The sequence below is a fragment of the Cibotium barometz genome, chromosome 15, assembly GCF_041138505.1.
Source record: "Cibotium barometz isolate CiBa-2024 chromosome 15, ASM4113850v1, whole genome shotgun sequence".
Lineage (NCBI taxonomy): Eukaryota > Viridiplantae > Streptophyta > Polypodiopsida > Cyatheales > Cibotiaceae > Cibotium > Cibotium barometz.
In genome coordinates this window covers 12553357-12568830 of record NC_141060.1, presented here as the reverse complement: position 1 = coordinate 12568830, position 15474 = coordinate 12553357, and the positions used below count along the sequence as shown (strand labels likewise).

General features: G+C 44.8%; 1 pseudogene; it reads right to left on the bottom strand.

Annotated features, from left to right (window-relative positions):
• Positions 1-14015: 14015 nt before the first annotated feature.
• LOC147630981 (syntaxin-52 pseudogene) lies at positions 14016-14665 on the bottom strand (annotated as a pseudogene).
• Positions 14666-15474: the final 809 nt, after the last annotated feature.

Sequence of the window (15474 nt, the reverse complement as noted above, 5' to 3'; positions counted from 1 at the left end):
CAGATGCACAGCAGTTTGTGAGGCAATGTGATGTTTGTCTCAGCGCATGGGACAATTGTCTCGCGAGGAGCGAGATCGAATGCCTCTCCATCAGATTCTTCCTTTGGAACCATTTCAAAAATGGGGTCTGGATTTTATAGGTCCAATCAAACCCGCAGTGGCTCTAACCATCACACCAGTCAAATTTGTGGTTCCCAGTTTGTGCCTTGTAGTTTACGGCGGCGGACACATTGCTGCCAGAGGATTCATTGGCAAACAGACTGGAGGTCATCCAGGAATTAGATGAAGAGAGGATGAAAAGTTTTTATTGGGCACAGGAAATTCAAAGTCGTAGAAAGTGGCAAAAGGATGGGCATTTGAAGAAGATATTTTTCCAAAGAGGGCAATTAGTGCTCGTGTTTTCTTTGCGCATGTTCAAGAAACCTGCAAAACTGAAGGTGCGGTGGACCGGACCGTTTTGGGTGTATGCTTTTTGCGGTCCCACTTCTTATTTCCTCCCAAATCTTCATGGGGAAGTTCTTTCTTCTCCGGTCAATGGGTTTTGGATGCGTCGCCGACGGTTCCTCTTCAATGCCCTTTTTTGGTTTCTGAGGAGAATACACTTTCTTTCATGATGGTTTCAGTCATTCCACATCAAGGGCGGCTTTCGTCGATTTTTTTTCTTGGTTTTCTCCAGGTGTCATACCTTCATGCATCGAAAAGCAGTCGTTGTTTTGCATGCAAAAACTCCCTCCTTTTTATGAAAAAGCATTCTATTTTTGCTCTTACTTTTCTGCTTGACTTCTACTCTTCTTCCTCGCGCTCTTTTTGTCTGCAGCAGTAGCCATGATTGCTTCGCTTGCGTAGTTCTTACCGGTCACGTCGATCGTTCATCTCGAGCGGCCGGATATTGATGCATGGATCACCCGACAAGCGCATCCGCATTTACTCCAACTTCCATTGGGAGTGTGTGTAGGTACACCTGCAGTCATTGCCCTTGCTACGCAATTAGCTGTTGGCGATATGGTGGCTCTACAGAATTCAGCGGCGCTGGAGCTCATAGTGGAATACATTCAGCAGAAGCTGCACCTTTAGACGGAGCTATTACTGCCAGCAAAACGGTGACAGTCCTCACAGCCAAGATGGAGGCAGAGTTTGGTCCCAAAATCAGTGGGGAGTATAAAGTTTTAGGATGCACTGATTTGGCAGCAAAAGAGTGCTACAAATGGTTTTTAGAAGCCATTTGGCTGCAGGCAAAGACTTATACAATGTCAGTTTCAAGGTGAAACAACTAATCAAAGCTTCTAAGTTCGGGCCTGTTTCTTGGGCTCGTATTCTCAAGGATCGAATTTGATTTGAGGCCCAGCAGGTCTGTTCTTAGGTGCAAAAAGGGCAGGTAGTACACTCAAAGGTGGGTCAGATATTGCAGATCCTGTTCCCTCTACCCACCAATTTTTTGGTTTCTCTTCGGCTTGCATGTCATTTTTCGGTTCCATTATCTACCAGTGCTTCAGTCACAGTCATTGTTTCTGATGGAGTACCGGTGGCCAGTAGCAGTTCTAAGAGGCCAAAAGCGCTTGCATGCAGAAGTGGCCAGCGATACTGAACGGGATGAAGGCAGCACTATCTCTATTATTGCGGCTGTGCCAGTGGGTACCCTTGTGTGCCCTTCAGTTGCAATGTCACCACCACAGGGGGTTTTCGCTCTACACCGGTGGTGCTAACAGATTCAGGAGCGGTCACTCATGGGGGTGATCATGGCATTGGTCGTTGTGCCGGCGAAGACGAGTATTAACTTTTCAATACCGACGCCTGTGGGAATTGAACAGCTCACAGCGGCCCGGCAGTTTCAGTTTCTGGGGTGGGGACAGTAATCTTGAACTCATGTGGTAGTGACCACAGTTTTTCCTTTTCCCTGGGAAACCCTACAGTACACGAGGTCCAACCCACACACTTGGAAAGTGTTTTGCGGTGGCTTCAGCATACCACAGACTTCTGCTGCCATGTTCCTCAAGCTAGCGCCTAAGCTACTCGCATCTCAACTCTTGAAGCACAGGTGGTGCAACTTCAATCCCAAAATGATAATTTATTGCATGAAGCTAATAGGATTCCTGGTCTTTAGAACATAATTTTTACGCTGGAGCGGCAGTTGTAGGAGGCTAAAAGTAGTGAGGAGGCAATAAGAGTTAATCATGAAGTTTTTTACAGAGTTGTTAAATGATGAACTAGCCAAGCACCGCACTAATGAGGCCTTAGCTAATTACTTACAACAACAGCACCTAGGAGATGTCCTGATCAATATGTAAGATTTAGAATCTTTAGCTTTAACGCTCAGTGAAGTAGCTCATTAGTGGGAAGAACAAATTGCTCTGTGGAAGGCCAGTGTTTCCCAACAATAGCCATCTCAAGTTTCCAATGTAAGTACTATTTTTGTGCCCATTGCACAGAATGATAAGGGTAAGGCTCCTATGGAAGAAGGCTCTGCTTCCCCATCTATTCTTTCGGCTTCTGCTTGGTCGGATGGCAGATATTGCCCAACTGGTCCGAGAACGTGACGATGCAGTCCGTGCTTTGGCAGAGCAAACTGCTAAGAGCAACGAGCTTCTTCAATGGTGAATAGGCAGAAAGAGCAAATTCAGCACCTATGTTTTTGGCTGGAGAGCAGATGGGGCATTCATTTGCCCTAGCATTACCACCTCAACCACCGTATGGGACTGAAGTTGATTCTTATCTTAGCTTACATTATGAGCGACATATACCTTTTGCTTAGCTTCAAGCCCCTCTTGCTGAAAGGGTTATTCTTAGAAACCTACCTAAAGAATGAAGGGCTGGCAGGAATGAATATGTGTACAATGGATTCCTTGCACGTAGTGGCCTGCAATAAGGCCAGTAGTAATAGAATGCTACACGGACCTAGTGCAGGAAATTACTACTGGCTTGCAGGAAATTACTACTGGCCTGCAATAAGGCCAGTAGTAATAGAATGCTACGCGGACCTGGTGTGATGAATTATATAGAGCCAGAGTTCCGAAGTCTATGGGAGAGCATGCTGTAGTTGCTGCGGAGAATGCAGCAGAACAAGTAGAAACTTTGGATTCCGATGATGAAGCTTAAAATGGATGCCGATGCGGTTGGATGGTTAAGGCATTTGACTTCTATTAAGGGCAATTTTTTTGGGTTCGCGCAAGTCCACCGTGCGTGCCAAGTGTTATGGCATTTACCACACACTGCAACCGTATTCTTGTAATCGCACTGGATAAACTGTTATGCGCAATAGTCATCAGTATAGGGATTCCAAGGATGTCATTAGTAGATGTATCTATTCGGATCATAGATACTATTCCTATATATGGATGTAACTATATGTACGAATCAATGGAATTCTTCAATCAATGAAATCTATTACAATGTTCTGTGTAATTTTTTCCATACTTGTCTGCAATCTGTGATGCCGTTAACTTAATCTTTTATCCATCTGTAAGATAAGTATGCTGTGCAAGAAGGTAACCAGTCTCATAAGCGCTTACTGTCTGTGCACGAAGTAAATGTGGCAATTACAAATAGGTGTAGTAGAGGTTAGGACAAGGTCTCATATGTGGACACTCTATGCCGGTATGGTTAACTCGACAAACCAGGCACCATACAAGCTCCCTCTTAGGATAGAAATGGGGTTGACCTCCTCGATCTTGACCTTGGCCGGTTCTCAATTGTTGGGTCATTTGGTGCATTAATGCAATCACTCTGCATGTTGTTCTTATGTGGACTCCTTGCCTTTTCCATCAGGCCGTGTATTGGTGTTCTTAAAATAAGCTTCTAATGTGCCCTCATGAAGTTCTTGGGAACGTGTTCCCTTTTGAAGTTGTCCTTAAAATCCATAGCACTCCTGCAACATTGCTCAAAGGAGGTATGGCCCAAGGTATACAATGAGTTGTGTAAGGGCATGCCATCAACACCCTCTAGAAATCTCCCTATTAATCTTTTGTAAGAGAACTTGTCTTTGTTGGGAGATATCTAACTCTATTGATGTAGTCTCTGATGGTTTCTACTTCCTAACATTATGCAACTACTCCACTGGGCTCCATCTGGTGCCTTGGCAAGAATATCCTACCTTGAAGTCCTCTTTCAAGGCTTCAAAGATGTCCTTGCTCTCAGCTTTCAAGGACCTAAACCATTGGCCTGCTTTGCCATCAAGGGTGAAAGGCACTCTCCTTGCCTCCCTGAATCTTCTACATGGACAAAGGCTTCACAAATCTAATTAAACATCTCTAGGTGTGGGGGGATGGGCATCTCTAGTCCCATCAAACTTAGTGATAATCTTCGAGATGTTAGAAGCTTTGTCCCTCTCTAATCTTCGTGCAAGTGTAGGTTGTACTGGTGTTGGGGGCGTGATGCCTATAGCAGCTACCCCCTCCCTATTTCCATGGCTAACCTTAGCATTTTTGGTGTCAGCCCTACCATGCATGGAGTGGGTGTAGTTTGAGAAATGGTTGGTGGAGGAGTGGGCCGAGGATAATACTATACCATTGGACACCCTTGTCTAATAGGTGGGTTAGCATGTACCCCTTGTGGTCCCATGTGGTACATAGGGTAGACTCCTTGTGGGTGAGTACTGTTGATATACAGGTGGACCGGGTTGATGTGAAGGGCATGGGTAGACCCTATTCCTTTGGTAAGAAATTTTTGATCCTTGGGATGATGGACCTGGCCCTACATTTTGTACAGTTCCATGTAAGGATGAGCCCAAAATTGAGACAGGCACAACTCTCCAGAGGCTAGTGGTTCAGTTTGGGTATGTTGGCTTTCACTTTGCCCTGCTGTAGGATCTAGAGATGGAGTGGGCTTGCTTTCTTGTGGTTGGTTTCTGCCTCTTACCCCTGGGTTGTTGCAGTTCTTCCAACTGTGTAGTTCCTAGAATAAAATTGCAAAGCCATGAAGCAAGGCTTCTCTACGAATGTGTGGGAGAGGTAGGAGATTACTCTTGGACATATGGTATGTCCATACGCTGATGTTCAAGCTCTCCTGTCTCGAGGTCAGCAGGAGTTCCCCATTTCGTGCTAGGGTCGTCTTCACCTGTCAACAAAGACAAGCACCGTTTGACTCCACTCAGTATTGACCGATGGGTCCGACCTTATGAAAGAAGGAGCTTCAGGAGGGGAGTTCACTTCGTTGAAAAGAGGGTTATTTTAAACAAATCTACCTAATCGTAGGTGCAGGGAAATGTGGAACTACTATGCAGAACCCCTATATGTGAAAATACCTTTTTTGGAGAATGTGGAACTACTATGCAGAACCCCTATATGTGAAAATACCTTTTTTGGAAATGGTACGACGATATGCTTTGAAGTGGAACGGGCATATGCTCTCAAAATGAGAAGGGAATGACCATTCGCCTGCAAAATGTGAAATGAACAGGCATTCACCTTCAAAAATGATAAGGGAAGAGGCGTTCACTTTCCAAGGAAATATGGCATGGCCATTCGCTTCGAAATGAAGGAAGGAATCATCATTTGAGTTGGGTCAAGAATGGAATGGGTGTGGTAAAGATGGCACGGGCGTTTGCTAAAGAATGAGATAGAATAGGCATTCGCTTCCAAAAGCTGAATGGCACAGACGTTCGTTCTCGAAAGGCAAGAGGAACGAGTATAAGAAATTTTATTGCAAGTACCACATTCAGCCATAAAATCTTACTAGATTTGGTCAGCTGAGGAAGGGAACGGATGTGGTGGATATGCCACGGCTATGGCCTATAAAGCCAATGAACGTTTGCTTCTCAGAACAACTAGCAGAATACAGCACTATGCCTAATCATGTTTCTCATATGATTTGATCCACCTTGAGCTTAATCAAGCTTGATTTATTAACATGGTATCATAGTCATGCCTCTACCTTCATCCTTTCACTAATTTAATACATCATTAGTATAAGATTAACCACTAATCTCTCATCTCCATTAAAACTATCTCAAGCTTTCTCTACCACTACTCACTTATCCTCATCTTGTGGGAGCTACAGGGAATCATTTTGCTTGAAAATTGATTCAAAAGAAAGGCAACACACCTGGCAAGTCAAATTCAAATTCATGTTAATGAAGGATCATGGCCTATGGGCATTGCAAATGGAATGAGAATGGAACAGAAAAATGTCCGGGGGATGAAGGGGATGAAAAGAACAAATGGTTAAGCTGGGGTGAAAATGTTGAGATATCGAGCTCGTCTAGTGAGGCGGTGGACACTGATGACCCGCCTGGGGGATAGGCCCCACACTTACACCACTGGCATGGTTGGTGAGATCTTGGGTGATATGCGGCCAGTGGGATGACAGGCTATGTGATAGCCATTCTAGAGACTGGCATAGTTATAGCGCGAGCTCATTTAGTTGGGTTCACACTATAGAGAACCCGTGTATGTATTGGTTGAGTACCTTTCATATTATGTGTACTCTTATCTTGTATATGTGTGTTGAGTATTGAGTGAAGAAGAAGATATTCAGCCTCTCACCTTGTGTGTTCTCTATTAGGGTTTTGTGAGTGTGTGTGTGCTTGCAAGAGCTCAAGCTCTCTTCCCCCCTGCATCTTTTCATGGTATCAGAGCCTAGTTCATGCTAAGGGCTGAGCTGCAAGCAAGAGAACCACAGGAAGCGGTACGAGGGTAAGAGCTTCAACTACTCTTTCCTATTTGTGTTGGTGGGTGACTACACCCTTGTCAGGAGCTCTACTGGAGGCACCGGCAAACGATCTCTGATTGAGGAGCTTTCTTCGCGGGAGTAAAGCTATAGGGCAACTATACGTTTCGGGCACGTTTGGACCTTTGTTTTTCAGAAAGTAGGCAATTTCGAGCACTGCGGGTAAGTCATCGATTCTCTGCAGAACTCTATTTTAAGAACTGTAGGAAGACAGATTGACTGTGCAAACACTGTGGGTGCTGCAAAGAGGTGAACAGTTGCCATTGGGTGTATGTATGCACATTGAAGTCACTGGTTGTGACATTTGAGAGTACTACAGTACCGCTGTAGAAAATACAGCAGTTTGTGCAGAAAAACCAAAGTGCTGTTTCTGGTAAAATTGTGTATTTGGCAAGATGTCAAATCATGGGATAACCGAGATTGTGGCTGAGAAGCTTGATAAGAATAACTTCCATGCTTGGAGGTTCAAGTTGACGAATTTCCTGATGGAAAAAGGCTATTAAAACTACATAGAAGGTGAGCATGAAGAGGCACCGGAGATACCGGACATAAATCCGACTGCTGCAGATGTGAAAGAGTTTAAAGACTGGAACCAAGGAGCCAGGAAAGTTATGTATTGGCTCTCCATTAGTATACATGACAACATGATTGGGCACATTCAGGATGCCAAGTCCCCCAAGGAGGCATGGGACACCTTGGTAAAACTCTATGAAACAAATACCAAGGCACGTAAGATACAGTTGAAGAATGAACTTCATACTGTGGAGAAAAAGAGCATGTGTGTGAATGATTATGCATTGAACATAAAGGGTATTGTGGAATCCCTTGCATCTATTGGTGTGTCAGTAGATGATGATGATAAGGTGGAAGTCTGTCTACGTGGTCTTGGGCCACAATACAAGGCGTTCAAGACGTCTATTCAGACTCAAAAAAACATTCCCAACTTTACAGATTTGGTGTCTATGCTGATTATAGAAGAGAAGAGCTTGGGTGAAGACCAATAGTCTTCACAAAACAAAAACAGTTCAGAGCAACAGGCCTTCTACACAAGTTCTGGAAGAGGACAAGGTAGAGGAGGCCGTGGACGCAGTCAAGGAGGTAGCCGAACAGGTAATCAGAATTATGGCCCCAGCAGTAGCAACAACAACAGTCCCAAAATACACAACAACAACAACAACAACACGCAAGTGGAAGAGGCAAATTCAGAGGCAGGGGGAGTCAAAGAGGTCGTGGAAATTAGCAAAGGCAGTATAATGATGCACGTGAATGCTTTTATTGTGGTAAGCCTGGACATGTGCAGGCAGAGTCTTATAAGAAGCAGGCTGACATGCAAAATGGAAAATTGCAGCAAAACAACTATGCATCCTCAAGCAGAAATAATGAGGATAATGAAAGGTTGTTTGTTATGCAGCATGTCGTGAATGCCATGTCTGAAAATGTTGAAGCAGCACAAAAAGATGATGTATGGTATGTGGATTCAGGTGCTTTGAACCACATGACAAGTCATGGGGAGTGGTTCAAGGAGATGAAAAACCCGAAAAGACCAGGATTTGTGGAAACAAGGGATGACACTGGTCATCCAATTGCCCATGTTGGAGATGTACCATTGTCTATGCAGGATGGCAAAGTGAAGTACCTTGCAGATGTACTTCATGTTCCAAACATAACAAAGAATTTGGTTTCAGTTGGCCAGATGATTGAGTAGGGTTTGCAGGTTCGATTTAACCCTGATGGTTGTTATGTTGAAGACTTTAAAGACAAGTGCAGGTTGGTTGCAAAAGGCAACAGAGTGGGCATAATGTTTACATTGAATGTAGACATGCCTGAAATGAGTGCTGCAATGTTTGCAAATGGTTCAGGGATTGTTGCAGACACAGACATTTGGCATAGAAGAATTGGACATGTGAATGTGCAGTGAATGAAGTCTATGCAGACTAAAGGAATTGTGACAGGGCTACCAAAGTTTAAAGTGGAAGGTATGTAGAGAATATGTGAAGCATGCCAATTTGGAAAGCAAACAAAACATGTATTTCCACGCAACAGATATGTGAGTAGAAATGCACTAGATGTTGTGCATTCAGATGTATGGGGTCCTACGAAGACCATGTCTATGGGAGGCTGCAGGTATTATGCTGGCAGGTATTATGTGACTTTCATTGATGACAACACAAGAAAAGTGTGGGTATATTTCATGAAGGAGAAGAGTGAGGTGTTCACTCACTTTCAGAATTTTAGAGTTTTGGTTGAAAAGCAAACAGGGAAATATGTAAAGTGCCTAAGGTCAGATGGAGGGAGACAGTTTACATGCAGATACACTCCGCAGCAAAATGGAGTTGCTGAGTGGAAAAACAGGCACATTGCTGAGATTGCGCGAGCATTGATGGAAGAGAAAAATATGCTGCACAGCTATTGGGCTGAGGTTGTTTCTCTTGGGGGGGTCACTATATGTAAAATATCCCTATCGCGTGCGTTCAAGGCCTATATTTTAAATCCCTTATTTGTGAATTTTTTAATCTATATAATATCCCCTTTTCTTTATGAATTTGTAAATTTTTTTGAAATTTTTTTAAATCATACCCTTATGTAAATATATTTCTGTAAGTTTCATAAATTAAAATTATGCTTCTGTTGAACGCACGTGATATTCACATTTTTTTGTGAGTGACCCCCCCCCCCCCCCCCCCGGAGCTGTTTCTAGAGCAGTATACATCATGAACAGGACTCGAACTGCAGCCATACATGATGTAACTCCAAGAGGAGAAGTTTACTGGCAGAAAACCAGATTTGTCTCATCTGAAAGTCTTTGGATGCATTGCATATGTGCATGTGCCAGATGAGCTGAGAACTAAGCTGGATCCAAAAGCTAAAAAATGTGCATGTGCCAGATGAGCTGAGAACTAAGCTGGATCCAAAAGCTGAAAAATGTGTATTTATTAGATATTCCCTTGAGCAAAAGGGATACAGGTGTTATAACCCTACTACACGTGAGTTGAGGGTAAGCAGAGATGTTGTCTTTGATGAGATGAGCAGCTGGTATGCTGCTGAAAAAAAAGCTGTTGGGGCTGATGTGAGTGGAAGTGTGGTTGCACAGAATGCAGGTCAGCAATCACAATCTTTGAGTGGACCAAGAGAGTCCTCATCTAGTGGGTCTGTTGATAGACCATGGAGTGGCAGGCTACATCATAATACCAGTCCTGCAAATGTGATTAGTACATCACGTAAAGGAAAAGAGAAAGTTGTTGAGCCCCTTGGTATGCCTAACATTTCTGCAGGGCATTCTCATGTTGATGGAGAGTCTAGTGGCTCAGATATGAGCCTTGATGAGGAGCTTGGGATCCCAGCTATGAGAACACCTGGTGTAAAGAAGGCTATGGAAGCCATGAATGAAAAGCTACAAAGATCTAGGAGAGTGAAAAATCTTGTGCGGAGATTTACCTATGATGGTGTTAGGAGTTTTTCTGAAAGGTATTTTCGGCTTGTGTACATATGGGATGAATGGCAGGTGTGAAGGTGTTGCCTTTGAATGCGTTGCCAGATGCTCTAGGTGAATGGTTTGTTTTGGGGCTTGTTGCAGGCCTATCTGGAACGAAGTCTTCTGGAGGTGGTATTAGCCATTTGGTAGCTCTGAACGTGTACGCGTCCAAAATGGAACTGGGCACTCGCAGGTTGTATTCAAGTGTGTGGAGAGCGTGGGGAGCAATAATCATTGAAAGGGCCAATGCTACCTTGTATATGGTGAAATGGGGGAGAGAGACCGGCTACATGTGGATAATAATGGCTCAAAATTATTGGTGTGAAAAGGTATTTGGGGTGTAGGCAAAATTTTTTTAAAAAATTATTAACGTGGCCAAAAAAACCAAGGACCACGTGCAACTTTATGCTGCTGCCAGCGGTTCTCTCTGGAAAGCTGGCAAAGATGTGAGAAGACGAAGTGATGGGTGCGCGGAGAAAAAGAAGAGGACCGTCGAGTGCAGTGAGAGGTCACCCTTGCTGTGGAGAAGCTGCAGAGCTGATGCTCGCCTGTGTGAAGAGGAGGCCTTGTATGAAAAAGGCTGGCGGGCTGGTGATAGCATGAGGACTGCCTTGTTGGGGAGCCGGGTCCAGAAGGAGTGCGAAGGCTTGCTGTGGCGCAGCGAAGAGAGAGGGAGTGGACGCCTGGGCTCAAGGTCTGGTGGCAGCTGCCTCGTAGAAGGGAGGGTTTGCTGAGGCGCGACAAAGAGATGCGAAGAGATGCTTGAAGGTGTAGAGCTAGAAAGGAGGTGGCTGCCAGCGCAGCATCCAGAAGCTGGCGAGCGTGGAGCAAGCGGAAAGCGAGGATGGCCGATTCGATGCATGCAGAGAGAGAGCCTTATATGTGAGTGTGTTGCCTTGAAAAAGCGCTGTGGGTATGCAAAGTTTGTGAACATGGCTGACGTGTGAGAGGGCGGCCTTTGGTAGGAAAAACAGAGGAGTTTGTAGAAGAGAGAGCTACCTGGGGGGTGCATGCTAGAGTGTTTTGATGGTGAAAAGAAAGGGAATTTCTCCATGATGTGTCTGTGATGTCTTGAAGCTCTGGAAAGCCACGAATAAAGACTTGTCCGTATGTTTGATGTGATGAAAGAGTGTTTTTTATATGGGTGGTTTGGGAAGGGTGAAGTGTGAAGATTGAGCTGTGTTGTGTTGGGGATTGTGGTGCCCCATTGTCTATGGTTTCAGTTGTAGGAGAGGATACGTTGAGTCGTCGAGCTCTGGCCTCGATGACCTGGCCATTCCCATAGGTTAAGAGTGATTTCTGTTTCCAGCATCGTGCTGGTGGTGCCCCTTGTGTTTGTTGTGTCTTCCAAGGCTGCTCGGTAGATAGCTGTAGAGGCATTTCTTCTTTTCCCAACCTCCCGACAATGGTTATGTGGCACATCACTATGCATATATGGCAAAGGTTGTGCAGGTTGTTGAGCCCACATGCATTGATGAGGCTATTGGAAATGTGTGTTGGGAGAAAGCTATGGATGAGGAGATGAATGCACTATATGGAAATGAAACTTGGGACTTAGTGCAATTGCCTGAAGGCAAGAAAGCCATTGGATGCAAGTGGGTGTACAAAGTAAAACATAACAGTGATGGAAGCATAAAATGGTATAAGGCTAGGTTGGTAGCCAAAGGATATGCACAGACATATGGCATTGATTATGAGGAAACTTTCAGCCCAGTTGCCAATATGGCAACGGTGAGAGTTGTGATAGCAATGGCTGCGTCAAAGCAATGTTCTTTACATCAGATGGATGTAAAGAATGCATTCTTGCATGGGGATTTGCAAGAAGAGGTGTATATGTTACAGCCACCTGGTTATGAGGATGCGAGTCACCCCGAGCATGTTTGCAGGTTGAAGAAAGCCTTGTATGGCTTAAAGCAAGCACCAAGAGCATGGTCTTACAAGATTTCTAAATATCTTGTCACTATTGGCTTTCATGTAGCCAATGCAGATTTCTCGCTGTATGTGAGACATGTTAAAAGAACGGTAGAGGAGGAGGAGACACACACACAGGAGCAAAACCTAAAGTATATTGCAAACCCTAACCATAGAGGGAAGCCATGTCCACTCTCACACAAAGCATAATGCACTAATCCATAATCCACACACCACATAATGAGTTGTGTCCACACTCTACTAACCCTAGCTAATGTCCACACACTATGACCAGCTGGACACGCGGTCATTTATGTCTCACACATGTTCCTACCTAATCTGCCAGCACATAGCATAGCTGGCTCACACTGACATCGAGCTTGAATCTCAACAGCCCCTCTCAAGCTCATGATGTACTGTCGATGAAGATGTAGATGAGCTTGGGATATCAAGACTATCAACACTCCCCCTCAAGCTCATCCCATGTACTCCCAACATAGTCCGGAAGTACTCAAACTTCTCCCTGCTAAGTGGCTTCGTAAAGATGTCTGCCACCTGCTCATCAGTCTTCACATAGTGAAGATCAACTGTACCATCCAGCACCTTCTCTCTGACAAAGTGATAATGGACCTCTATGTGTTTGGTCCTCGCATGAAACACTGGATTCTTTGCCAACTGTATACTGCTCATGTTGTCACAATGAATGACAACTTTGCCATCAAGAGGCTCACATAAATCTGCCAAGAGACTCTTTAACCATATAGCCTCACAAGTAGCAATGGCTGCACCCCTGTACTCAGCCTCTGTACTGGATAAAGCAACTGTAGGTTGCTTTTTGCTACTCCAACTCACCACAGCACTTCTAAGTGTAAAAGCATATCCACTAGTAGACCTCCTGTCATATGCGCTACCTGCCCAATCAGCATCTGTGTAGCCATGTATGTCCAAGCTTTTACCACTCTCATAGAATAAACCATAATGTGCTGTGGTCTTCACATATCTCATGATGCGTCTCACTGCATCCAAATGTGGTTTCCTGGGGCTCTGCATAAACTGGCTCACTAGCCCCACAGCATAACTCAAATCCGGGCGTGTGATAGTCATATATATGAGACTACCAACCATCTTCTTGTACATAGAAGGATCATCCAATTCCTCGCCATAATCAGCCCGCAACTTCACATTTTGCTCCAATGGTGTACTCATAGGCTTACACCCTGTCATGCCATACTTTGCCAACATATCCAATGCATATTGGCGCTGTACTAACCAAGTACCTGCATGATCTTTCACCACTTCAATTCCAAGGAAGTATCTCAACTCACCAAGATCTTTCATGTCAAATTGCCCACTCAAAGCTTTCTTGACATGCATCACATCTGCACCATGATCACCTGTGATAATCAAGTCATCCACATAGATGACTAGCAAAACAATCCCATGCTGTGTCTTCTTCACATAGAGTGAAGAATCTGCTGTAGAAATCTAAAAACCAAGTGAGATAAGATATCTGCTCATCTTATCACTTCAAGCACGAGGTGCTTGCTTTAGACCATACAATGCCTTTTTCAACCTGCATACGTGAGTGGGATATCTAGGGTGTACATACCCTTCTGGCTGTGCCATGTATACTTCCTCTTGTAGATCTCCATTCAGAAATGCATTCTTAACATCCATCTGATGCATTTCCCAGCCATTAGCTGTAGCCATAGCAATGACTGCTCTCACTGTGCCCATCTTAGCCACTGGACTAAACGTTGTCATGACGTGTGCGGTCTAGCCGGGAACACACTGGGTGTCTGGCTGTGAGAGCAGGTCATCAACACATAGCCTCATCAATGCAATCATGTAGTATATTATTTTGGAAAAGAGTTTTGTGAAGACCAGAGACAAGTAGTGCACATAAGTCACCAAAACACAACACCTATGGTATTTTAGCCTCTATGAGCCTCCCAGTAGCTCTCCATCAGCCTTTAGTCGGGTATTCGTGGTGTCTGCATCCTGGTCCAAGTCATCCAAAAGCTTCGTGTGCAGGTCCAACTCTTCATTCACAGCCAGGGCAATGTGCTTTGTGCCGGACACCGTTTCTTCTAGCTTTAGGAGATCATCATCCTGCTCCCTCATGATCTGTCATTGAAGACCAACGATACCCGAATTGTCAAGCCCTGATGTTCTATTGTTCTCTTTGGGTTCTACTCTCCCATCTTGACCAAGAAGGTTGGTCCTGTTTGAAGCCTGAGAGGAATTCAGACTGATCGTCATCTGGTTCATCCTAGCACGGAGGCTTTGTACCATTTCTTGACGTTTGTTGAGGTCTTTCTCATTCAGAGATTTGGTGAGAGAGGGGTTGCTGAGGAGCGACTGGAGGCTGTCAAGGCGGGTGCCCAGCATGGTGATCTTTCTTCTGGTGGCCGACAAAAGGCGAGAGTTCTCTGCTGAGCGTGATCCGCCGCCGACTGGTGTTGCTGAATTGCGCTCTGCTATGCAAGAGGCTATGTCGTCTGTCAGCCTCATCGCATCCTCATATTCCCGCATCCAGGAATCGCTCTGTGCCATCTTAACTAGGCTCTATCACAAGCTTTGTGTTTGAAAACACACACGCCCGCACAGAGAGAGAGAGAGAGAGAGCAGAGCTGCCCCCCTTGCCGGGGCGGGCTTTCCCCCCCTCTCCAATATGTTTTCTCAGAATAGCACGCCCCCTGGATATCCAGAATTTCCCGCAGATAAGGCGGGGATTTCCTCTTTTGCAGCAAAATTTCTGGGTTTTCCCATTTTGGAATTACACGCCCTCCATTTTCCTTGTATTTTTCAAAGAGTTGATAAGCATCAACACTTAAGGCTCTTTACACCTCATTCTTCCCAAGGGGCTGTTCCCACACAAAGCATCCCAAGCTCGACAATATTGTATAGTCTCCCTTATGACAGCTTGTTTAGGGTCATCCAGTGCATCCATAAAGCTCGTAAAACCCGACTCTCCGAAGAGGAAATACACGTGCATATGGTAGCCCTACAACTGCACCTGGATTTGTATTTTATGGCCTCACTTCCATGGTTTCACACCATAGAACCGCCATAGCACGACATCCTTGAGCATTCTATCTGTTTTGCAACTTGTAGGGAAGACCTCAAGTCAATACAAGCTCCTCACCTTCCTCAGCTATCAGAAAGGTCGAGTGTCGTAAGCCCTTGAAGTGGCAAGAATGGATCAAGTCATTGCAAGCTCCTCTCCTTCCTCAGCTGTCGAGAAGGATGAGTGTCACAAGCCCTTGTTGCCATTCTACAGTTCTAAGAGAGAACTACAAGTCTATACAAGCTCCTTGCCACCCCCTTCTCCTGAGGTGAACAAGTGTCATAAGCCCTTGTAATCCTTCTTCTTCCCTAATAGTTTTATTATGGAAGACTACAAGTCCTATAAGCTCCTGGCTCTCTCT